Below are 25,363 nucleotides of genomic sequence, written 5' to 3'. Positions count from 1 at the left end.
TTTGCAGTATGCGGGCCGCTCACTGTTGTGGCCTCTTCCGTTGTGGAGCACAGGCCCCGGACGCGCAGGCTCAGCGGCCATGGCTCACGGGCCTAGCCGCTCCGCGGCATGTGGGATCTTCCCGGACCGGGGCACGAACCCATGTCCCCTGCATCGGCAGGCGGACTCTAAACCACTGCGCCACCAGGGAAGCCCAGAAAAGAGATATTTATAAATGGTTGTTGGAAGCAAATGCGTCCATCCATTTCTTTATAATCTAGAGCTAAAGCCCGATCATCAGAACATTGCATGTTCAGAACATATTATCCTGGCCTGCTGCAAAATTGCTTTCCCTGATTTCAACGTTCTGTCCTCAGCACCTACTGAGGGATGAGTCAAGAAAACATTCCACAAATCCCACAAACGTGTTTGCGACAAAGAAGTCATAAATGAACATTTTTACCTTGTCTCTATCCTTTAAACTAGGTACTGGGTGAAACTTTACATTCCTTGAGAATTTTCCTTAGCATTTATTTTATTGTTTTATTTTAAAAACACTCAAATAGTGCTTACCTTGTGCCAGCCACTGTTCTAAATGCTTTACTAATACTGGCACATTTGATTTAATCCTCATAACATGCCTATATAACGAAGTTACTTCTATCATTCTTATTAAGCTTATGAAGAAACGGAGGCACAGGGTGATTACTTAATTTGCCTAAGGTCATACGGTTAAAAAGCATTTTTTTTCCTTACTTACAATTTGAAATCAAATGTGTTTTCTTTCTCACTGGGCTTGCTAAGAGGTTTGGAAGAGGATTTTTAACCGAACCCTAGAATTTTTGGAGGATTCTTTACCTGTAAACATGCATTTTGTTTTCCTTTGAAGTTCTAATACTGCATTGTATGTTGCATTTTCTTTGTTCCTGGATGGATAGATACAGGAATAAAACTAAGAATGGAGCCAAAGACTGAAATCTAGATAAAACTACAATTATGTGTGCAATTCCTATATGCTAAGACAAGTACTTTGTAACATTAAGTCAAGGGGAAAGAATCATTTCTGTATTTGATTAAAGGTTTAATATAAGTTCAAGTTAAATTCTGAAACAAAGATATAAAGGTAATTCAAATAAGAGACTAAATATGTTTAGGCAAAAGGGAGGAGAATGGTAATTTTTAATATAATTTTTAACAAATAATGGTAATTTTTAAATGCACAAATTCAATGAGTTCAGAAGAAAAGGTAAAAGTATATACAGGAGTTTGTCATACTGCCCAGAGCTTATCGTTTTTTAAAGCAATTTTTCTTGTACAAGGTCCAGAAAAGCAATAAATTTAACAAGGCACAGGAAAGCAATCGGGAGCCCAGGTATAAAGACCACATGCTAGAACACAGTGACACTACGAAATACCTGTTCTTGTCTTTTGTTGCAAATAAGATCCTTCAGCAACAACAGATTTTCATTTGTAATCATTCACAGCCAATTCCAATTTAGTGCAGATGTGAGTTTAGCTCTGCAGCTGAACCAAAGCTCCTTCACATGGGGAAGTATTTTTCAATTTTGTGTCTATGATATTCCTTTGTCAGAAAAGGGATGAGAAGAACTGTTCCCATGGGCAGTGGAAGGCGTCTGTGAAAAGAAACACCCGTTTATTTGGATGCTATTTCTTTATCAAGTTACTTATTCATTGATCATCCCCTCTAGGAAACATGCTAAAGATATTGCCAATATTATTACATCAGCATAGGAGTTGAGAAACCAGGTGAACATTTCTCTGACCAAAAGTATTACATTTTCCAGGCAACAATCTCACCTGGGTATGGGAAGTGGTGAGAGTCTGCTTCCAGGGATACCTGTGTGTTTTAGCCTCCTCAGGCTGCATTAACAAATACCACAGGCTTGGTGGCTTCAACAAAGCAGTTTTTCTCACAATTCTGGAGGCTAGAAGTCTGAGATCAAGGTGTCAGCAGGGTTGATTTCTTCTGAGGCCCCTCTCCTTGGCTTGTAGATGGCCACCTTCTCCCTGTGTCCTCACATGATCTTCCCTCTATATGTGCCTCTGTCCTAATTTCTGCTTCTTATATTGGGTTAGGACCCATCCTAATGACCTCATTTTAACTTAATTGCCTCTTTTAAAACCCCATCTCCAAATACAGTCACATTCTTAGGTACGGTTAAGACTTAAACATGTGAATTTTAGGAGATCTAATTCAGCTCATAAGACAATGTGGACACACGTGCTTCCTCATCTCTCTACCATGTTTTAAACAGACTAGGTATTTTGCGGCCGAGACATCAATCACAGCAGCCCCATTTCTCAGAAGCCACATGAGTAACTTAAAAAGCTGATGATTTTCTGCCAAAAGCCAGAAGACTTAAGATTTTGACTATAAAATAAAGAGCTCAGTCTTTTAAACTCATATGTGACATAAATATGAATTGAGAAAATATCCCAAATTAGAAAATCAGAATAATAGTAATAAAAGTGACATTTTAATTTCTGAGGCCCCAGCGAGGCATTAAGAGAGCACTCAAAGGAGAACAGACCAGGAGTTGAGAGGTGAAAAAAGGGAGGCACTACTCCTTCAGAAAACTTAAATTGTGTTCTCTCTCTGTTTTAACACAAAACTTCCCATTACAACACCCTCGTCAAATCAAATCAAATCAAATCAAAATAAAATTGAAAAGGGAAGATTACACCTGAATAAATGCAGCCTTCCTAAAAGCCAAAGAAGATGCTGGCGATGGTGTCGATGTTGTCTATAAATAAAACAAAAGGACCGTGAGCCACAACTACTGAAGCCCTCGCGCCTAGAGCCTGTGCTCTACAACAAGAGAAGCGACCACAACGAGAAGCCCGCGCACCGCAACGAAGAGTAGGCCCCGCTCGTCACAACTAGAAAAAGCCCATGCACAGCAACGTAGACCCAACACAGCCAAAAATAAATTAATTTTTTAAAAAATTTTTTAATTAAAAATTTTAAAACAGAGGCTCACCAGCCTCCCTATCGTCACTGCGTACTGTGAATATTCCAGGTCTCCTCACTGTTTGCACAGTTTGAGCCAAAGCACCTCAGCCTCCTGAAAGATGAGCCATTATTGCATTTCACCAAAGCCAGATCTTTCTAAGGATATCTATAGCATGTTGGAGCTGAAGAGGATATTATACTCATCAAATCCAGTATCCTCCAGGTGGCCCATATGATGCTAACAGCTTTCTCAGAAGAGGCTTTGTAGTCAAAAAGTTTGCAGAATGCAAACTTTGTATTGTCTGTGGTTTGTTGTTCTTTTGACCCCACATGCTTCTCAGAGCTTCGTGGTTGCTAAAATGTATACTTTTATAAATTTATAATATTAATAGAATATATATTTAATATAATATATAATAAATATTATATATAAACTTTAATATTATAATATTAGATTTTATATGCATCATATAACATATGTAATATCTAATGTTATGATATATTACATATATTAGGTATTATATATATAAACTTTAATATTATAGTTTGAATACCCCATGGAGTATTCAGTTTTTTTAACAATTTTCCTGACCCCAGAAGCACTGTTACAAAGACAGTTCTTAGAGCACTTTGTGAAATGCAGATGTAGTCCAATTGCCTCGTTTAACAGATTGAGAAACAGAGACACAAGATTGATGCTACTTTCCCAGGGGCAATGCCAAGATCAGGATATAAATATCCTAATTCTCAGTGCCCTTTCTTCTATGCCATTGAACTTCTTCCTAATGAATACTGATCTCTGGACTTGGTCAGAAGGCCTGTGCAGATATCTATTCAGGAAATCTGAATCTTCAGGTTGGAATGTAACGTCTGACATAAATGATGTATTTAATCCTCATAAAATATATACCAAATACTATGTAAAATTTTGGATTTTAGGGGGCTTCCCTGGTGGCGCAGTGGTTGAGAGTCTGCCTGCCGATGCAGGGGACACAGGTTCGTGCCCTGGTCTGGGAAGATCCCACATGCCACGGAGCTGGCCGCTGAGCCTGCGCGTCCGGAGCCTGTGCTCCGCAACGGGAGAGGCCACAACAGTGAGAGGCCCGTGTACCACAAAAAAAAAAAAAAAAAGAAAATTTGGATTTAGCCTATAATTGGGTTATTCAAATAAAGAAAAGAAGTCTGTCTTATCATGCAACTCTATTTGGTCACTTGTTAGCTATAGATTGGTCCAGACCACACAGAAGGAATGTGGCAGTGTATGAGCAACAGTCTAGAATAAATTTTTGATTTGTTCATTTAGAAAAAAAAAGAGAAAAGAAGTCTTATAAATTGAACATGTTTAAATTCTCACATTGACAAAATTCTTCCACAAATTAAAAGAGTCTGGTTAGTACAGATTATCATGAAGAGTAGCTCACAAAAGTGTGAGCGAGGACATGGACAAAGAAAATCTATAGAAAACACCAAATTCTCAGCCAGAATATCTGTCTCCTTGTTTTCTGACTACTTATGAAAAATGCAATTTCAACTTTATTTTTTTCTTGCCCTAAGAATAGGATTGCCAGCTAAATACAGGATGCCCCATTAAGTCTGAATCTTAGATAAACAACAGATTTTTAATATAAGTAGCTCTCAAATATTGCATAAGATATACTTACACTTTATTTTTATTTTCTAAATCTGGCAATTTTGCTTATGAAGGATACTCACACTTATTGAAAAGGCCTTCAGTAAAGCAACAGATTAAAATGTCAATAGAAAGTAGAAGTTGACAGTAAGGAAAAGCCAGAAAGGCTGATTATCATTCAATAACTGAAGTTCGATTCTGAGATTTAAACTCAAGTATCAAAGATGAGAGATTAAGGGATACATTTATGCATTAAATTACATTTCCTACATTCCTGATTTGAGCCTCAGTGAAAACTACAAAAAGCCAACCTGTGTTTTATTTTTTTAAATGTAATACAATTTACTTCAAAATGTATTTTGAATAGATCTTTATTGGAGTATGATTGCTTCACAATGCTGTGTTTCTGTTGTACAACAAAGTGAATCAGTCATATGCATACATACATATATCCCCATATGCCCTCCCTCGTGAGCCTCCCTCCCACACTCCCTATCCCACCCCTCTAGGTCATCGCAAAGCACGGAGCTGATCTCCCTGTGCTATGCGGCTGCTTACCACTAGCTATCTATTTTACATTTGGCAGTGTATATAGGTCGATGCTACTCTCACTTCACCCCAGCTTCCCCGTCCCCCTCCTCCATGTCCTCAAGTCCACTCTCTATGTCTATGTCTTTATTCCTGCCCTGCCACTAGGTTCATCAGTACCATTTTTTAAGATTCCATATATATGTGTTAGCATACAGTATTTGTTTTTCTCTTTCTGACTTACTTCACTCTGTATGACAGACTCTAGGTCCATCCACCTCACCACAAATAACCCAATCTCATTTTTTTATGGCTGAGTAATATTCCATTGTATATATGTGTCACATCTTCTCTATCTATTCATCTGTGGATGCACATTCAGGTTGCTTCCATGTCCTGGCTACTGTAAATAGTGCTGCAATGAACATTGTGGTACATGTCTCTTTTTTCTTTTGATTTTTTTTTGAACTTCTGAATTTTATTTTATTTTTTTACACAGCAGGTTCTTATTAGTCATCCATTTTATACACAGCAGTGTATACAGGTCGATCCCAATCACCCAGTTCATCACATCACCACTCCCACCCCCTGCCTCTTTCCCCCCTTGTTGTCCACACATTTGTTCTCTAAATCTGTGTCTCAATTTCTGCCCTGCAGACCAGTTCATCTGTACCATTTTTCTAGGTTCCACATATATGCATTAATATACAATATTTGTTTTTCTCTTTCTGACCTCACTCTGTGTGACAGTTTCTAGATCCATCCACGTCTCAACAAATGACCCAATTTCGTTCATTTTTATGGCTGAGTAATGTTCCATTGTATATATGTAGCACATCTTCTTTATCTATTCGTCTGTCGATGGGCATTTAGGTTGATTCCATGTCCTGGCTATTGTAAATAGTGCTGCAATGAACATTGGGGTGCATGCGTCTTTTTTTTTTTTTTTTTTTTTTTTTGCGTTACGCGGTCCTCTCACTGCTGTGACCTCTCCCGTTGCGGAGCACAGGCTCCAGACGCGCAGGCTCAGCGGCCATGGCTCACGGGCCCAGCCGCTCCACGGCATGTGGGATCCTCCCAGACCGGGGCACGAACCCACGTCCCCTGCATCGGCAGGCGGACCCCCAACCACTGCGCCACCAGGGAAGCCCTATTTTTTTTTTTTTTTTTTTGCGTCTTTTTGAATTATGGTTTTCTCTGGGTATATGTCCAGTAGTGGGATTGCTGGATCATATGGTAATTCTATTTTTAGTCGTTTAAGGAACCTCCATAGTGGTTGTATCAATTTACATTCCCACCAACAGTGCAGGAGGGTTCCTTTTTCACCACACCCTTTCCAGCATTTATTCTTTCTAGATTTTTTGATAATGGCCATTCTGAACGGCGTGAGGTGGTAACCTCATTGTAGTTTTGATTTGCATTTCTCTAGTAATTAGTGGTGTTGAACATCTTTTCATGTGCCTCTTGGCCATCTGTATCTCTTCTTTAGTGAAATGTCTATTTAGGTCTTCTGCCCTTTTTTTTTTTTTTTTTGCCATACGCGGGCCTCTCACTGTTGTGGCCTCTCCCATTGCGGACCACAGGCTCCGGAGGCGCAGGCTCAGCGGCCATGGCTCACGGGCCTAGCCACTCTGCAGCATGTGGGATCTTCCCGGACCGGAGCACGAATCCGTTTTCCCTGCATCGGCAGGCGGACTCTCAACCACTGCGCCACCAGGGAAGCCCTTCTGCCCATTTTTTAATTGAGTTGTTTGTTTTTTTGATATTGAGCTCCGTGAGCTGTTTGTATATTTTGGAGATTAACCCTTTGTCCATTGTTTCATTTACAAATATTTTCTCCCATTCTGAGGGTTGTCTTTTTATCGTGTTTATGATTTTCTTTGCTGTGCAAAAGCTTTTGTTTCATTAGGTCCCATTTATTTATTTTTGTTTTTATTTTCATTACTCTCGGAGGTGGGTCAAAAAGGATCTTGCTGTGGTTTATGTCAAAGAGTGTTTTTCCTATGTTTTCCTCTAAGAGTTTGGTTTTTGTTTATTTTTTTAAGTATTTCTTTTTTTAAAAAATTTATTTATTTTATTTTTGACTGCACTGGGTCTTCATTGTTGCGCATGGGCTTTTCTCTCGTTGCAGTGAGCAGGGGCTACTCTTTGTTGTGGTGCGTGGGCTTCTCATTGCGGTGGCTTCTCTTGTTGCAGAGCACGGGCTCTCGGCACATGGGCTTCAGTAGTTGTGGCATGTGGGCTCAGTGGTTGTGGCTCATGGACTCTAGAGCACAGGCTCAGTAGTTGTGGCACACGGGCTTAGTTGCTCCGCGGCATGTGGGATCTTCCCAGACCAGGGCTTGAACCCGTGTCCCCTGCATTGGCAGGTGGATTCTTAACCACTGCGCCACCAGGGAAGCCCCCTCTGAGAGTTTTATACTGTCTGGTCTTACATTTAGGTCTTTAATCCATTTGGAGTTTATTTTTGTGTATGGTGTTAGGAAGTGTTCTAATATCATTCTTTTACATGTAGCTGTCCAGTTTTCCCAACACCATTTATTGAAGAGACCATCCTTCCTCCATTGAGTATTCTTGGCTCCCTTGTCAATTATGAATTAACTGTGTACATGTGGGTTTATTTCTGAGCTGTCGATTCTGTTCCATTAGTATATACCTGAGGCACAGGCAGGCATCACTCCTGCTGGATTCTGTAACAAATTGTGCTGGTGGCAGGACCATGGCCAAAACGAGATATAATATCCACAGGGGAAGGAGCTGTTTCTGGGTCTAGCTGGGACCACAGTTGGCAATTCAGCAGCCTGGGCATGGATCTGCTTTCTCAAAACAGCCCTCACTGGGCTTGGGCTCCAATAGGATTTAACAGTCTCCTACCTGGATCCCAAATCTCCCACTAAGGCACTTCTGTCCAAGATGGCTGCCAACTTATTATTGCTGAGTAGGGATACAAACAGTAGACTCCTATTCTGCCATCTTGCTGACATCATTCCCTGTGAAAATGTTATTTGTTAAAATTTGATTTCACCTTTTAGAATTAGTTTGTATGTGTGTGTGCCTTTCTGCCTGATTTAACATCTAACCAGATTTTACCCAAAGAAATCCCTCCAGGGCAGGTTTATAAGAGATTCTAATCAAGATTAAAATAAGCATTCTTCACTATGAAGAACATGTTTCTTAACTTTTCTAAGACTTCTAAAACAACTAAAACTTGTATATACCAGAAAACAGAAACCTCTGCAGACTAGCATCATCTAAAGCAAATCTTTAAAGATGAGGGTAGGGCAGCAAAGGGGTAATGAACCATGCAGAGCTTGCTTTGAGAGGCACCCAGTTTGAAAAGAGCATTGTCAAGCTGACAGAAGCATTTGTCTCAGTAAATATTCTTCTTCATTCCTAAAGCATTCAACCATGAGAAGGTGAGCACAGACAGCAGTCTACAAGTCTCTAATGAATACTTGTAACACACAACCTGAAAAATTCTTGATTTGTCTGCCCTTTGTGAAAAATAGCAAGAACTGGAGATGGGGGTTAAAAATGAGGGAGGCTTTCACTTCCCATGGTAGGCCAGCCTGTGGCAAAATGAACCTCTCACCAAGAAAATCTTTAAAAGATGAATAAAATACAGAAAACTTCAGGTTGAAGATATCAGAGAGCTACCAAGGCAGCCAGGACTCAAGGAACACATTACTGGAGAGGAATGAAGCCCAGAGAAGTGAACTTAACATTCTGGGCCCCTTTTCCTTCAGGCATTTGATAGTTCATGTGATACACAGGTCAGAAGGATTTTTTTAATCCAAAATAAGGAGGACATATACCCCCAATTTATGCAATGAGGCCAACCTAACTTTCATATTAAAATCTGGAAAGGACATTGCAAGAAAAGTGAATTACAGACTAATAACCGTCATGAGCATAGTTGCAAAATTGATTTCAATATAAGCCATCGATATATTAAAAAGGTAATAAATACATCACAATCCATTGAATTGGATCCAGGAATGCATCACAATCCATGAATGCAACGTTGTTCCCACAGTTGAAAGAAAGAAAGAAAGAGAGAGAGAGAGAAAGAGAGAGGGAGAGAAAGAGAGAGAGAGGGAGGGAGGGAGGAAGGGAGGAACGGAGGGAGGAAGGGAGGAAGGGAGGGAGGAAGGAAAGAAGGAAGGAAGGGAGAGGGAGAGGAAGAAACAGAGGGTGGGAGGGAGGGAGGAAAGAGAAAGGAAGGAAGAAAGAAAGAAAGAAGAAAAGGCGGGAGGGAGGGAGAAAGAAAAGCCAAACAATTCACCACACTGGAAGAAGAAAAGAAAAAAAAAAAAGGTCTTTTCAATAGATGCCAGAAAAAGCACTTGAAAAAGTTCATTACAGAAACTTAGCAAACTAGAAATAAAAGAATCTAACATTAGTTTGATATTGAGGCTCATCTACAAAATACCTACAGCAAACACCATACTTAACGGTAAAATATTTAAACCCCACCTCCTAAGATCAGGAACATGACAAAACACCCTCTATCACCTCTTCTCTTCCACATTGTAATAGTTTAGGTCCTTGGCTACGCATGTGGGTAAGTAAAAGAACTACCAAAGCATAAAGAATGGAAAAGTAAATATCCCTATGATTGGTCACAGACCACACAGTTGTTCATCTGGCATATCCAAAAACATTCCACAGAAAAACTATTAAAATGAATAAGTGAACCTAGCAAAATTGCTCATTAAAGTCAGAATGAAAAAGTTTCATTATTATCTACCGGGAAGAGGTAGAAAATGAGTTTTTTAAGTGGTAGTTACAAAAGCATAAAGAATACTTAAGGATTACCCTAACAGAATACATACAACACTTCTTCACAGAAAACTAAAGACATTATTGAGAGAAAATATAAAAGAGTTAAACAAACAGGACAAATGTCTATGAATTTCAAGACAATATATTATAGAGATAATAATTCCTTCTAAACTGATATATTCATTCAACACAATCCAAAGGAAAATCCCAGCTGTATTTTTATATTGTGGAAATTGAAAAGTTGATATTAAAATATGTATGTGAATTAAAAGTCCACAGATACCTAAGATAATTTTGAAAACAAAGTTGAAGGGTTCACATTACTAGTTATTAAGACTCATTATAAAACTATATTAATTATGACAATGTGACATGGCACAAAGATGGAAAAATATTCCAGTTAAACAGAATAGAGGGCTTCCCTGGTGGCACAGTAGTTAAGAATCTGCGTGGTAATGCAGGGGACACGGGTTCAAGTGCTGGTCCGGGAAGACCCCACATGCAGCGGAGCAATTAAGCCCGGCGCCACAACTAGCCTGCACTCTAGAGCCTGTGAGCCACAACTACTGAGCCCACGTGCCACAACTACTGAAGCCCGGGCACCTAGAGCCCGTGCTCCACAATGAGAAGCCACCGCAATGAGAAGCCCGCGCACCGCAACGAAGAGTAGCCCCCGCTTGTCGCAACTAGAGAAAGCCCGCACGCAGCCAAAAATTAATTAATTAATTAATTAAATGCAATGGCAAGTCACCAGAGGCTCTTAGTGGAAAATGCTATGAACAAATTTATATTATAAATTTATAATTTACAACAAGAGTGACAACTGGGTGGAGCAGGGAGGAGGCAGTAACCCAAAGTTGTTGGTGTCTCCAATCAAGATGATAGCTGTGGAGCTAGAATAAAATGGGATGTTGTCAAACTGGTGTGGTGCCATGGATGCCAGAAGGAGAGATCGCTTTAAGTGAGGAAATTGCTTTAAGTGGCAGGTGTTCCCTGAAGATGGAGGGAGGTGTAGACTAAAGAAGTATCATTGCATTTAATGGCATGGAAGTCCCCGCTAACAGCAGAGAAGGAGAAACTTTGAGGCAACTCACAGAAGACATGGTCTCAGGAAACCAACCTGACAATACCTGGGAAATCAATACTGTAGATAACTTGGCTTTGAGAAGAGATGGCGAGGGTTTTTAAATCAAAGGTATATTGATCTCACATGGAGTTTGGGGGAAATGGCTGACATATCAAACCCTGTTCCCTTCTCATGCCATCTTACAAACACCCCTCAGTCCAATTCCACTCTTATTCTCAGCAAAGTGACCTTGAGAAATAGGAAGTAGATTAACCTTCCCTAGGCAACTCATTCTACTGTTTAACCCTAGCTTTCCACACTAATGCCCTTAAATCCTAGGTAAATCCTCCAGACCGGCAGGCTATTTTGGAACCATAATCTCTTCTCACCACAGGATCAAACTAACTACCTCTTCAAATACAGCCAGGTTTTGTTTTGCCTTTTTAGTACACTGAATGTAAAAGTTGACATCAGAGTCTGAAAGGGTAATTGTACGTGATTATATTTCTTTATCACTAATTTTAAAAGCCTGCATAAACCATAATTTGCTGTGTCTTTGCAGATGTTATCTTGTATGGCTTATAATCCATTAATTGCTATGTTGCTCAAATGTTCTTGTGAATTTTCTGGGTCTGCCTACTTATCTCATTTGAAAGTTACTCTCAGGTACACTTTTTTATAACCTTCAGTCATCTTCTTGAGTTTTGATGTTATTAAATAATAGCTTTTCAGAAAATGAAAGAAGAAAATCAATAAGCAATGGTAGAGGTGCTCTGACATCACTGATCACTACACTTTCCTATTTTACATTCCTTGCCCATATTTTATGCTGTATTTGTTACTTCCCAATTGTGCCATGTTAGGAAGCTGAACATTAATTAATTTGCTCCCCAGTTAGAAGGCTTAATCATTGGAATACCTAAATTGTTTTAACAATACCTAACAATACCTAAATTGTTTTAATTAAATGAGAATAACATGCATGTCCTTTTTCTATCTTCTTCATTCCTGTGTCTGGCACATATTGGGTACTTAATGAATATGTGCTGTATGAGTAAATGAGTGAATGAAAGCATTTCACAGACTCTTGGCAGAATGTGCAATGGTCTAAACATGCTGCTATTAAAGGGGAAAGGAAATTACTGTGTGCATTTAGAGGTGTGGGATTCGTCAAATCAGTGCTCTCCTAGAGAAACTTCCAAGATGAAGAAAATGTTCCACGTGGTGTTGTTCAATTTGGTGTCCGTCAGCCACATTCAGCTACTGAGCACTTGAGATGTGACTAGTACACCTGAGGAACTGAACTCTTAATCTGATTTAATTTTCACTAATTTAAATTAAATAGCCACATGTGGCTACTGTAGTGGACAGTGCAGCTTTAAATGAATCATACATGCCCAGTCCCGTCCTTTTGAAAACTAGAGGCATTTTCCTGATAGGCCCATACAATGTTAGAAACAAACTAATTCAAACGCCAGTGTGAGGTGTTTATACCAGTTTGAAACATCAGCATCAAAGACCAAGGCAGGGATGTAGTGGAGCTGGCTGGAGAAGTACAGCCGTTGACGGCATCTGCCCCCAGCACACACACGCTCCTCCACCTCAGTCATCTGCACCTCTCCCTCAGGATTTACCACGTTCACAAGATACGGTTTCTGCAAGCCCTGGGGCTGAGTCTCATTGAACTCAGTATATCCATTTCCCAGTGTGCCTGGCACAGAGTAGCCACTGAAGTGAATGCATATACAGAAAGGCATATATGTTGATTTTTTCACTTAGGTACAAGTAGGTCTATGTAGCACAAAGCCATATATTACACATACATAGACATAACCATGATTAGGGTTACCACATATCCCAGTTTAACCTGGGCAACGCTAAAACTTACTATCCCAATGTCCCCATTTGGGTTCTCATCCTCTTAGATTCTCAAAAGTGCCACTGTTTGAACTCTATCAAATCTCTACTCTTTATCAACTCTCCAGAGCTGTATTTATGTGGATTTGCTACATTTTGGAATAACCAATTTATTATTGTTATTATTATTATTAATAATAAATTCTCCTTCTTGGTCTGATCATTGTAAATGTACATTAGAGGTATTTCTTGATTAACTACAGTATGTTCTTTTTTTTTTTTACATCTTTATTGGAGTATAATTGCTCTACCATGGTGTGTTAGTTTCTGCTTTATAACAAAGTGAATCAGTTATACATATACATATGTTCCCATATCTCTTCTCTCTTAGTATGTTCTTATTAAGTAAAAGAAAATAATATTGAAATAGAGCAACTTGGTTTCCATAAAAATTAAAGACTTAAGTCATAATTAAAAGGGAATTATGTACAAAATTAAGACTGAACAGTGAAATTAAACCCCTGCTGCCACCCCACGTGTTGCAAAGAACACTAGAACGAGTTGAGAAACCACTCAACCAGCCAGGGGTGGCTCTGGCTCACCATGGGGATGAGGAACGGTGTGCTTACGCTTCAGGACACCCATAAATCTGCCCATGCCAAAGTTACCTGGCAGATCAGACCGGAATTAGAATTCCTGTGTTGAACATTATTCAAGCTAATTTGAAATGTAATTGCATAATCACATCAATATAGTCAAAGAAATGTGGCTTTTACTGAAAAGGTATAATCATTTTCTAATTACCAATTAAGAACTCTCCACAGTTTATTAGAATTGGAGAATTACAGTATGTGAATTAGCCCAATTGCCCTCTGGAAGTCCTCAGGTGACAGAAATATAAATAATTCACTGTGAAACTCTGGCTGTAATTGGTATCCTGAAGCCAAAATTCATGCCCCCATGCTTTTTACCTTCTCATCTTCAATACCAGTTTATTTAATCCAAGTTCCAAGGGAGAATAATATTGATCCCAGTGGCTCTGAACAGTTTGTTTGTTGTAACTGCCAGTGAAGGATCAACTTTTGTAAATACCAGTTATTCAAAAATGGCCCATTTGCACAATGAAATTTAAAGTACAGCTAAGAGGGACTTCCCTGGTGGCCCAGCGGTTAAGACTCTGTGCTTCCACTTCAGGGGGCACGGGTTCAATTCCCGGTCGGGGAACTTAAGATCCCACATACCACGCAGTGCAGCCAAAACCTAAAATATATATATATATATATATATATATAAAGTACAGCTAAGAGTTCCTGAGTAACCGGTTAAAATAGTTGCCTAGATGTCTATAATGCATGGCCACTGGATGAGCAGTCAAAACACCTGCATTCTAGCCCAGCTCTCATTCTTATTACTGAGCCTCCCTCTTAAACTGTCTGAACCCCAGGTTCCTCCTGTACGGAATCAGCATAATTACCCCAGAACTACATATCAGACAAGGTTAGAAGGGCTCAAACAAAAGAAATAAAGTCTGTGGAAGTTCTCTATAAAATTAGTCTCACTATGCACATGCAATCAAATATTTTAAGGTATGCTTTAAGTAGAATTATAATGATAGAAGTCCTTTCTCTAGGAATCAAAATGCTCAATGAAACTAATAAATATCACTTGCTAGCCTGAAGGGTCTCTGTTTCCTCAGCCCTGGAAAGCTCTGTGAGAGACCCATCTCTGCCTTCAGAGTTTCCAGTCCAGCCCTCTACCTACCACCTCTACTAGTTTCAAAATCTGCCCCCAAAAATCTTACTGGAAAGACCAATTTTGTGTTTTCTCCCAGATGGATCTTTATTCCCTACGTACCTCAAGGCTGCAGGATGTTTCATTCTACCTCTCAAAACATTTTGACCAAGACCCCTAGCTGCCATTATATACAAGGATCAGTGCAAATGTTCCATGGAAAAAATGCCTGACATTGTTATTGTTATATCAGCCCTGCATGACCAGGAAAATCTTTGTTGTTTATTCTCTCCCCCAAGATAGGATTTCTGTCTGTGTAAGCTCCCAGTTCACACCCAGCATCAGGAAATGCCCCTCCCCCAAATTAGGAAAAAAAAAAAAGCTGGAGATCACTACCTCACCTCTGCTACTTTCTCTCCTCCATGGAATTTTGATTCATCTAATCCCTGTGCCTCCACAGCTCTCTGATATTTTCAAAAAATTTTTTTATTTTATTAGGCATTTCTTTTTGCAATGGACACACTTGCCTGCTGTGTCTATTACATCATTCCTGGGAGTAGAAGTCATAACAACATCTTTTTAATTCTGAACTAATATATTTTGCACATATCCTTTAAGTAAGTTTTAAAATTAAACCTTGAGGTCCAATTTTCTAATGAATGGTATATTTAACCTTGAATCCTAATTGATGTTTTTTTTCAGAAAATGTTATCATTTGAGCAGACTCTCTAGCACAGGTACAAGGAAACTGACACCAGAAGTGTTTGGCTTTGTTCTTACACCTCGCAGAATGGCCACTCATGGGATCACCTACAAGCTTCTTTTTGACCTTGCCTTAGAAAAGATATTAATCATAGGATTATCTTAAGATTATATGATACCTTTTCCATAGAAGTGAAAATAAAATTGAACATATTGCTTATGCATTATTAAGTATTGTGTGGTATAACACTCCATGCATCTAATAAAGATATATATACACAAAGGTAAAGTAAATTGCCCAAGAGTACAGAATTACCTGGTGGAAAAGTTTCAAAATAAATTAACCTGAATTTCAAGGATTGTCCTTCTTAGAGAACTGACTCCTACCTCTATTTGATACAATAAAAAAATTAATAATTCCCTCACAAAAAAATTAATAATTCAATCCTTCTAGTGTGAATAAGTAGTGGCTTTTGGTCAGTTCTGTCAAATTATTAATTTTAAAACTGCAAGTATGGTTTGCTGAACCAAGATGTCTAAGTAGAAGGAAGTGCTTTCACTCCCTCTTGTGAGAACACCAGAATCACAACTAGCTGCTGAACAATCATTGACAGGAAGACACTGGAACTCACCAAATAAAATACCCCACATCCAAAGACAAAGGAGAAGCCACAATGAAACGGTGGCAGGGGCACAATCACAGTAAAATCAAATCCCATAACTGCTGGGTGGGTGACTCACAGACTGGAGAACACTTATACCACAGAAGTCCACCCACTGGAGTGAAGGTTCTGAGCCCCACATCAGGCTTCCCAACCTGGGGGTTCAGCAATGGGAGGAGGAATTCCTAGAGAATCAGACTTAGAAGGCTAGTGGGATTTGATGGCAGGACTTTGACAGGACTGGGGGAACCAGAGACTCCATTCTTGGAGGGCACACACAAAGTAGTGTGCACATCAGGACCCAGGGGAAGGAGCAGTGAACCCAGGGGAGACTGAACCAGACCTACCTGCTAGTGTTGGCAGGTCTCCTGCGGAGGCGGGGGTGGCTCTGGCTCACCGTGGGGACGAGGACACTGGCAGCAGAAGTTCTGGGAAATACTCCTTGGAGTGAGCCTTCCCAGAGTCTGCCATTAGCCCCACCAAAGAGCCCAGGTAGGCTTCAGTGTTGGGTTGCCTCAGGCCAAAAACCAACTGGGAGGGAACCCAGCCCCACTCATCAGCAGTCAAGCGGATTAAAGTTTTACTGAGCTCTGCCCACCAGAGCAACACCCAGCTCTACCCACCACTAGTCCCTCCCGTCAGGAAACCTGCACAAGCCTCTTAGATAGCCTCATCCACCAGAGGACAGACAGCGGAAGCAAGAAGAACTACAATCCTGAAGCCTGTGGAACAAAAACCACATTCACAGAAAGATAGACAAGATGAAAAGGCAGAGGGCTATGTACCAGATGAGGGAACAAGATAAAACCCAGAAAAACAACTAAATGAAGTGGAGATAGGCAACCTTCCAGAAAAAGAATTCAGAATACTGATAGTGAAGATGATCCAGGACCTCGAAAAAAGAATGGAGGCAAAGATCGAGAAGAGGCAAGAAATGTTTAACAAAGACCTAGAAGAATTAAAGAACAGACAGAGATGAACAGTACAATAACTGAAATGAAAACTACACTAGAAGAAATCAATAGCAGAATAACTGAGGCAGAAGAACGGATAAGTGACCTGGAAGACAGAATGGTGGAATTCACTGCTACAGAACAGAATAAAGAAAAAAGAATGAAAAGAAATGAAGACAGCCTAAGAGACCTCTGGGACAACATTAAATGCAACAACATTCGCATTATAGGGGTCCCAGAGGAGAAGAGAGAGAGAAAGGACCTGAGAAAATATATGAAGAGATTATAGTCAAAAGCTTCCCTAACACGGGAAAGGAAATAGCCACCCAAGTCCACGAAGTGCAGCGAGTTCCATACAGGATAAACCCAAGGAGAAGCATGTCCAGACACATAGTAATCAAATTGGCAAAAATTACAGACAAAGAAAAATTATTGAAAGCAGCAAGGGAAAAATGACAAATAACATACAAGGGAACTCCCATAAGGTTAACAGCTGATTTCTCAGCAGAAACTTTACAAGCCAGAAGGGAGTGGCATGATATACTTAAAGTGATGAAAGGGAAGAACCTACAACCAAGATTACTCTATGCTGCAAGGATCTCATTCACATTCGACAGGGAAATCAAAAGCTTTAGAGACAAGCAAAAGCGAAGAGAATTCAGCACCACCAAACCAGCTCTACAACAAATGCTAAAGGAACTTCTCTAAGTGAGAAACACAAGAGAAGAAAAGGAACTACAAAAACAAACCCAAAACAATTAAGAAAATGGTCATAGGAACATACATATCAATAATTACCTTAAACGTGAATGGATTAAATACTCCAACCAAAAAACAGACACTGGCTGAATGGATACAAACACAAGACCCATATATATGCTGTCTACAAGAGACCCACTTCAGACTTAGGGACACATTCAGACTGAAAGTGAGGGGATGGAAAAAGATATTCCATGCAAACGGAAATCAAAAGAAAGCTGGAGTAGCAATACTCATATCAGACAAAGTAGACTTTAAAATAAAGAATGTTACAAGAGACAAGGAAGGACACTACATAATGATCAAGGGATCGATCCAAGAAGAAGATATAACAATTATAAATATATATGCACCCAACATAGGAGCATCTCAATACATAAGGCAACTGCTAACAGCTGTAAAAGAGGAAATTGACAGTAACACAATAATAGTGGGGGACTTTAACACCTCACTTACACCAATGGACAGATCATCCAAAATGAAAATAGATAAGAAAACAGAAGCTTTAAATGACACAACAGACCAGATAGATTTAATTGATATTTATAGGACATTCCACCCATAAACAGCAGATTACACTTCCTTCTCAAGTGTACACGGAACATTCTCCAGGATAGATCACATCTTGGGTCATAAATCAAGCCTCAGTAAATTTAAGAAAATTGAAACCATATCAAGCAACTTTTCTGACCACAACACTATGAGATTAGAAATGAATTATAGGGGAAAAAACGTAAAAAACGTAAAAAACACATACACATGGAGGCTAAACACTACGTTACTAAATCACTGAATCATGTTACTAAATCACTAAATCACTACGTTACTTGATCACTGAAGAAATCAAAGAGGAAATCAAGACAAATGACAATGAAAACACGACAATCCAAAACCTATGGGATGCAGCAAAAGCAGTTCTAAGAGGGAAGTTTATAGCTATATAAGCCTACCTCAAAAAACAAGAAAAATCTCAAATAAATAATCTAACCTTACACCTACAGGAACTAGAGAAAGAAGAACAAACAAAACCCAAAGTTAGCAGAAGGAAAGAAATCATAAAGATCAGAGCAGAAATAAATGACATAGAAACAAAGAAAACAATAGCAAAGATCAATAAAACTAAAAGCTGGTTCTTTGAGAATATAAACAAAATTGATAAACCATTAGCCAAGGCTCATCAAGAAAAAGAGGGACAGGACTCAAATTGATAAAATTAGAAATGAAAAAGGAGAAGTTACAACAGACACCACAGAAATACAAAGCATCCTAAGAGACTACTACAAGCAACTCTATGCCAATAAAATGGACAACCTGGAAGAAATGGACAACTTCTTAGAAAGATATAACCTTCCAAGACTGAACCAGGAAGAAATAGAAAATATGAACAGACTAATCACAAATCATGAAATTGAAACTGTGATTTAAAATCTTCCAACAAACAAAAGTCCAGGACCAGATGGCTTCACAGACGACTTCTATCAAACATTTAGAGAAGAGCTAACACCCACCCTTCTCAAACTCTTCCAAAAAACTGCAGAGGAAGGAACACTCCCAAACTCATTCTATGAGGCCACCATCACCCTGATACCAAAACCAGACAAAGATACTACAAAAAAATAAAATTACAGACCAATATCACTGATGAAAATAGATGCAAGAATCCTCAACAAAATACTAGCAAACAGAATCCAACAACACTTTAAAAGGATCATACACCATGATCAAGTGGGATTTATCCCAGGAATGCAAGGATTCTTCAGTATACACAAATCAATCAATGTGATACACCATATTAACAAACTGAAGAAGAAAAACTACATGATCATCTCAATAGATGCAGAAAAAGCTTTTGACAAAATTCAACACCTATTTATGATAAAAACTCTCCAGAAAGTGGGCATAGAGGGAACCTACCTCAACATAATAAGGCCATATACAACAAACCCACAGCAAACATCATTCTCAATGGTGAAAAACTGAAAGCATTTCCTCTAAGATCAGGAACAAGACAAGGATGTCCACTCTCACCACTATTATTCAACATAGTTTTGGAAGTTCTAGCCTTGGCAATCAGAGAAGAAAAAGAAATAAAAGGAATACCAATTGGAAAAGAAGAAGTAAAACTGTCACTGTATGCAGATGACATGATACTATACATAAAGAATCCTAAAGATGCCACCAGAAAACTACTAGAGCTAATCAATGAATTAGGTAAAGTTGCAGGACACAAAACTATTGCACAGAAATCTCTTGCATTCCTATATACTAATGATGAAATATCTGAAAGAGAAATTAAGGAAACACTCCCATTTACCATTGCAACAAAAAGAATAAAATACCTAGGAATAAACCTACCTAGGGAGACAAAAGACCTGTATGCAGAAAACTATAAGACACTGATGAAAGAAATTAAAGATGATACCAACAGATGGAGAGATATACCATGTTCTTGGATTGGAAAAATAAATATTGTGAAAATGACTATACTACCCAAAGCAATCTACAGATTCAATGCAATCCCTATCAAATTACCAATGGCATTTTTTACGGAACTAGAACAAAAAATCTTAAAATTTGTATGGAGACACAAAAGACCCCGAATAGCCAAGGAGTCTTGAGGGAAAAAAACGGAGCTGGAGGAATCAGACTCCCTGACTTCAGACTATACTACAAAGCTACAGTAATCAAGACAATATGGTACTGGCACCAAAACAGAAACATAGATCAATGCAACAAGATAGAAAGCCCAGAGATAAACCCACGCATCTATGGTCAACTAATCTATGACAAAGGAGGCAAAGATATACAATGGAGAAAAGCCAGTCTCTTCAATAAGTGGTGCTGGGAAAACTGGACAGCTACATGTAAAAGAATGAAATTAGAACACTCCTTAACACCATACACAAAAATAAACTCAAAATGGATTAGAGACCTAAATGTAAGACCGGACATTGTAAAACTCCTAGAGGAAAACATAGGAAGAACACTCTCTGACATAAATCACAGCAAGATCGTTTTTGATCCACCTCCTAGAGTAATGGAAATAAAAACAAAAATAAACAGATGGAACCTAATGAAACTTAAAGGCTTTTGCAGAGCAAAGGAAACCATAAACAAGACGAAAAGATAGCCCTCAGAATGGGAGAAAATATTCGCAAGTGAATCAACGGACAAAGGATTAATCTCCTAAATATATAAACGGCTCATGCAGCTCAATATTAAAAAAACAAACAACCCAATCCAAAAATGGGCAGAAGACCTAAATAGACATTTCTCCAAAGAAGACATACAGATGGCCAAGAAGCACATGAAAAACTGCTCAACATCACTAATTATTAGAGAAATGCAAATCAAAACTACAATGAGGTTACCACCTCACGCCAGTCAGAATGGCCATCATCAAAAAATCTAGAAAGAATAAGTGCTGGAAAGTGTGTGGTGAAAAAGGAACCCTCTTGCACTGTTGGTAGGAATGTAAATTGATACAAGCACTATGGAGAACAGTATGGAGGTTCATTAAAAAACTAAAATTAGAATTACCATATGGTCCAGCAATCCCACTACTGGACATATATCCAGAGAAAACCATAATTCAAAAAGATGCATGCACCCCAATGTTCATTGAGCACTATTTACAATAGCCAGGACATGGAATCAACCTAAATGCCCATCAACAGCCGATGGATAAAGAAGATGTGGTACATATATACGATGGAATATTATTCAGCCATAAAAAGGAACGAAATTGGGTCATTTGTAGAGACATGGATGCACCTAGAGACTGTCATACAGAGTGAAGTAGTCAGAAAGAGAAAAACAAATATCGTATATTAACGCATATATGTGGAACCTAGAAAAATGGTACAGATGAACCGGTTTGCAGGGCAGAAATTGAGACACAGATATAGAGAACAAACGTATGGACACCAAGGGGGGAAAGCTGCGGGGGTGTGGGGGTGGTGGTGTGATGAATTGGGCGATTGGGATTGACATGTATACACTGATGTGTATAAGACTGATGAATAATAAGAACCTGCTGTAAAAAAAAAGATAACATTCTTTTCTCCCAGTTTAAAATATATATATATATATATATATGTATGTATATATAAACAGTCTGGAAAAGGCAAAAAACAACAAATCTGCGAGTATGATCAGCAAAAGAGAAAGGTAAGAAAGACCAGTTGATGCTTGAACTTAGTAGGAAGTCAGATGAGTAAAATCCTGAAACCACAAGAACACTCACTATCCAAGGTGCTAAAGCATTTCCCACCAATTGAGAATAATGGAAAATTTACCAATTCATAAAGAGTTACTTGTACAAAGAATCCCTCCTCTTTAATGTTGGGAGTATATTTGAAGAGTCCACAGATGAATCCATGTGCGATGCCCCATGGGCAGGGACACAAAAGGAACCTCAAGTAGCTACAGACATGCGGGGAACCAAGGGCACCACTTAGCCTCAAATACAGCTATTTATTTAATGAGACAAAATAAATACCAGATCATGATAAAAAAAGATAATGCTCTTCACTTTGTATTATCTAGGAAATTGCTTGGGGAAATAGCACAAAAGAAAGCCAGATAACACAGTTTTTAATTCCAGCTTTGTCAATGTTACCAATCTGAAACAACTTGTGAACTCTGTACCACTACACGTAAATAACATGTAAATATAGGAGAAATCCATTATTTTTATAGAATTGAGAACCAGTCCAAAACCAAGTCACTTTCATTTGTGTTGATTTTTCCTCCTCTGTACTACAAATGTATTGGGTTGGCCCAAAAGTTCGTTCGGGTTTTTCCATAAGGTACAGAAAAACCTGAATGAACTTTTGGGCCAACCCAATACAAGTAGGAATAAAATCAAAAGGAATACAGAGATTTTTAAAGGGGTTGGTTGCTCCGGCCAGTTCCTCTTTTCCTGGCAAAGAGAGTTCCCTTGACTAACACCTGGATTTAAACATTTCACTAACGGCAAAATAACTTGTTTGCAGGTAATGCTAGATCAACTATGTATAAATACATACATTGAGAGGGACATGGCTGCTTTCTGGTATCAAATGTAACTAAAGTTCTTATAGAAACCACAGTTAGTCTTTGTTGGAATAACAAAAGGACAGCAGGACATTAAGAAGATAAGAGAGGTGAGGTAGTTGGCAGCTAAAAATAGATGCTGTTTCCTTTCAAAAAAGCAAAACAAAGGTAAGAATGGAGAAAGACACTGCAGCAGTAACAGCCTAGGGGTTCGGGTGAGGGGCCGACAGTAGTTTTACTTTTAGGTTCTGCTAACAACTGGCATGAATTACCTTGGAGTAGAGTTCAAACCATAATAACCTAGCACATTTTCCCTCTAAGAGGATTATTGAAGTTTTACTGAAAACCTTACCTGTTCATAGCATGCTGGCTATTCTGTCTTTAGAGTCTCAGACCCAAAAATGAGGCAAAAAGAATTTTTTTTTCAAGAAAATCACTTTGATATTAGGCAGGAAGATAAAAAGTCAATTCATATGGCTTTACACTCATTTGTGATTATCAAAATAAAGTGAAAACAGTTGATTTCTGAGGCAGACATTCTCTGATACCTTATTCGCCAAGCCTTAGAAATTAGAACCAGCTGTCTGGGTTTGGTTTGGGAGCTTGTTTGTGTAACTTCTTGGTGGAAGAACTTAATTTCTGAAGCTCATCTTTCCAACAGTTTTTGCTGCCTACAGGGCTTGTGAAGGTGCCAGGCTGAGCCATGACATGGAGGCCAGTCGCTCTGGAGCGTCCCAAACTTGCAGTGGGAGTTTGTGTGAATGAAAAATAAATGCTTGCTTTTTTAGGCCATTGGAATTTGGGGATTGCTTAGCTTTTCATCTGGTTCTTCAGGGGTCACCGCTAAAATCCTTAAAATCTAAATCTTAGTAGAGCCTTGGTTTAGAGAATAAGCAGTAAGGAAAATTATATTACAAACTGCAAAGATGGCAAGCCATATTATGAAATAGCAAATTATTTGGTAAACAATCATGTCTCACAGTTTTTGAGACAATTCATGTACCTCATCATATTGTAGCTCTACAGAAAGTAATTGGAAAACAGAATGTTAAAAGCATGAGTTGGTTATTATTGGATGCATTTCACAAAGTGCTTTAAGAGATTAAATGCTCAGAAAAGAATTTACATTTGTAAGAAGGAAAAAAGGGAATAGAGAGAGTCCAAAAGTTCTAGGATTTGCAAAGTCAGAAGAGGGAACAGCCCCTCATACCCAGCTGTGTTTTAAACGCATCTGTATGCTATGATCAGAATAGATACTAGGTGGCTGGTAAGCGAGGAAGGAGGGAGAAAAATCAGGAGCCAGTGGGAGTAATTCTGGAAACAGATGAGGGTACTCACACTGAGGTGTTAATGGAAGAGGTACTGAGAAGGGGTCAGATTCTTGATGTAGTTGGAAAAATAGAGCTAATTGGGTTGCTAATGGATTGCATGTGTGCTGTGAGGGAGAGGAGACAAGCAGGGCAGCAAGGCTTACAGCACTGAAACTGGAAGGATGGGATCTCCATATGCTAAAATGAGAAGCCTGTTGAAAGAGCAGGTTTGGGGGACTAGGTATTTGTTTGTTTGTTTGTGGAGGATGGATTCAGTTTCTGACCGAAAGGTTAAGATGTCTATTTGCCATCCAAGTAGAAACGTCAAGAAGACCTAGAATTTGGGGCAGAAGTTGGGAATTGTCAGTTTACGTGTGGTGTTGGAAAGCCTTGAGGTCTCCAAGGAGTGAGTGTACACACGGATGTGGAAGATGCCCATGGACAAGGTACGGTGGCCCTACACTGTTAGCAGAGAAGATATCAGAGACTGAGTTCAGGTTCCTCACAACTAGATGATATCCCGAGGCAAGCGAGCTTGCCCAAGATTGCACAATGTCTGTGGGCTAAAGCACAGAGACTGCCTTTGAAGCCATAACTCCAGGGCTTTTTTACTTCATTCAAAGCACTACATACACACACACACACACAACATACACACGTGCATACATATACACATATGTATATACACACATATATGTATATGCATATATTCATGTGTGTGTGCACACGTGTATGTGTGTGTATCTAACTGGTTTCTAAATACCTTAAGAACCAACTTGCCCTGAGTGACCCTGCAACAACAGGCTGCAGACTCTCAGGTCCTTGATTTCTTTATAAACTCAATATAGAGGCTAGAATCAATAATACCTAAAAATACCGAATTTTCCTTCCAGGACTAAAGAATAAGATATCTATTTTATATTCCAGCACTGGCTTCAGAGTTCAATACAAGGATAGGATTTGCACCCTTAGCAAATAACACTCTTTGGATCACCATAAACATGTCACGAAGCCTGATTTGGCTCAGCAAATCAGCTACTAATGACCCTGCTTTTCCTGCAGTGTTTTTTCCTGATACCAGGAAAAGCATTCTTCCTAACGTTTCAAGATTCCCCACACTCATGTTTTAAGATGTTTTTGCAAATTGTCCTGTACTAGTTTTAAGATTAGATTTCCATTTCAGTACTCATGTTGCAGTTTAATGAAAACTAAATCCTCTTACAAATCATGTGTCAACAGTCCAAATACCACCATGGCTGCACGTAACCAACCCAGAAAGATAAGTAAAGTATATGCTCCTACAACTCAGTCAAACCGCTAACAGCACCTCGTAGATGATACGCTCTGATAGATAGGTAATTAACGTTACTTGGAAGATCTCAATCTTAAA

The 25,363-nt window shown here is 39.0% G+C and overlaps 1 protein-coding gene and 1 pseudogene across 3 annotated transcripts in view; both read right to left on the bottom strand.

Annotated features, from left to right (window-relative positions):
- TERF2IP (TERF2 interacting protein) overlaps nt 1-25,363 on the bottom strand; it is a 146,924-nt gene that overhangs the window by 15,724 nt on the left and 105,837 nt on the right. The window contains exons 6-7 of one of the 3 annotated variants that reach the window (XR_009517679.1): nt 1,395-1,613; nt 857-905 (exon numbers count right to left, since the gene is read on the bottom strand). The exons of 1 other annotated variant lie outside the window; for it this stretch is intronic. The gene's annotated coding sequence lies outside the window, so the exon portion shown is untranslated. Of the gene's footprint in view, nt 1-856; nt 906-1,394; nt 1,614-25,363 lie in introns of those variants that run through there. One more of the 3 variants, XR_009517681.1, reaches the window with a different exon arrangement.
- LOC132416907 (ADP-ribosylation factor 1 pseudogene) overlaps nt 1-25,363 on the bottom strand; it is a 100,617-nt pseudogene that overhangs the window by 11,686 nt on the left and 63,568 nt on the right.

Source organism: Delphinus delphis, chromosome 20 (assembly GCF_949987515.2).
Source record: "Delphinus delphis chromosome 20, mDelDel1.2, whole genome shotgun sequence".
Taxonomy (NCBI): Eukaryota; Metazoa; Chordata; class Mammalia; order Artiodactyla; family Delphinidae; genus Delphinus; species Delphinus delphis.
The sequence above is the reverse complement of the archived record's forward strand: the minus strand, read 5'-3'. Positions and strand labels throughout refer to the sequence as shown.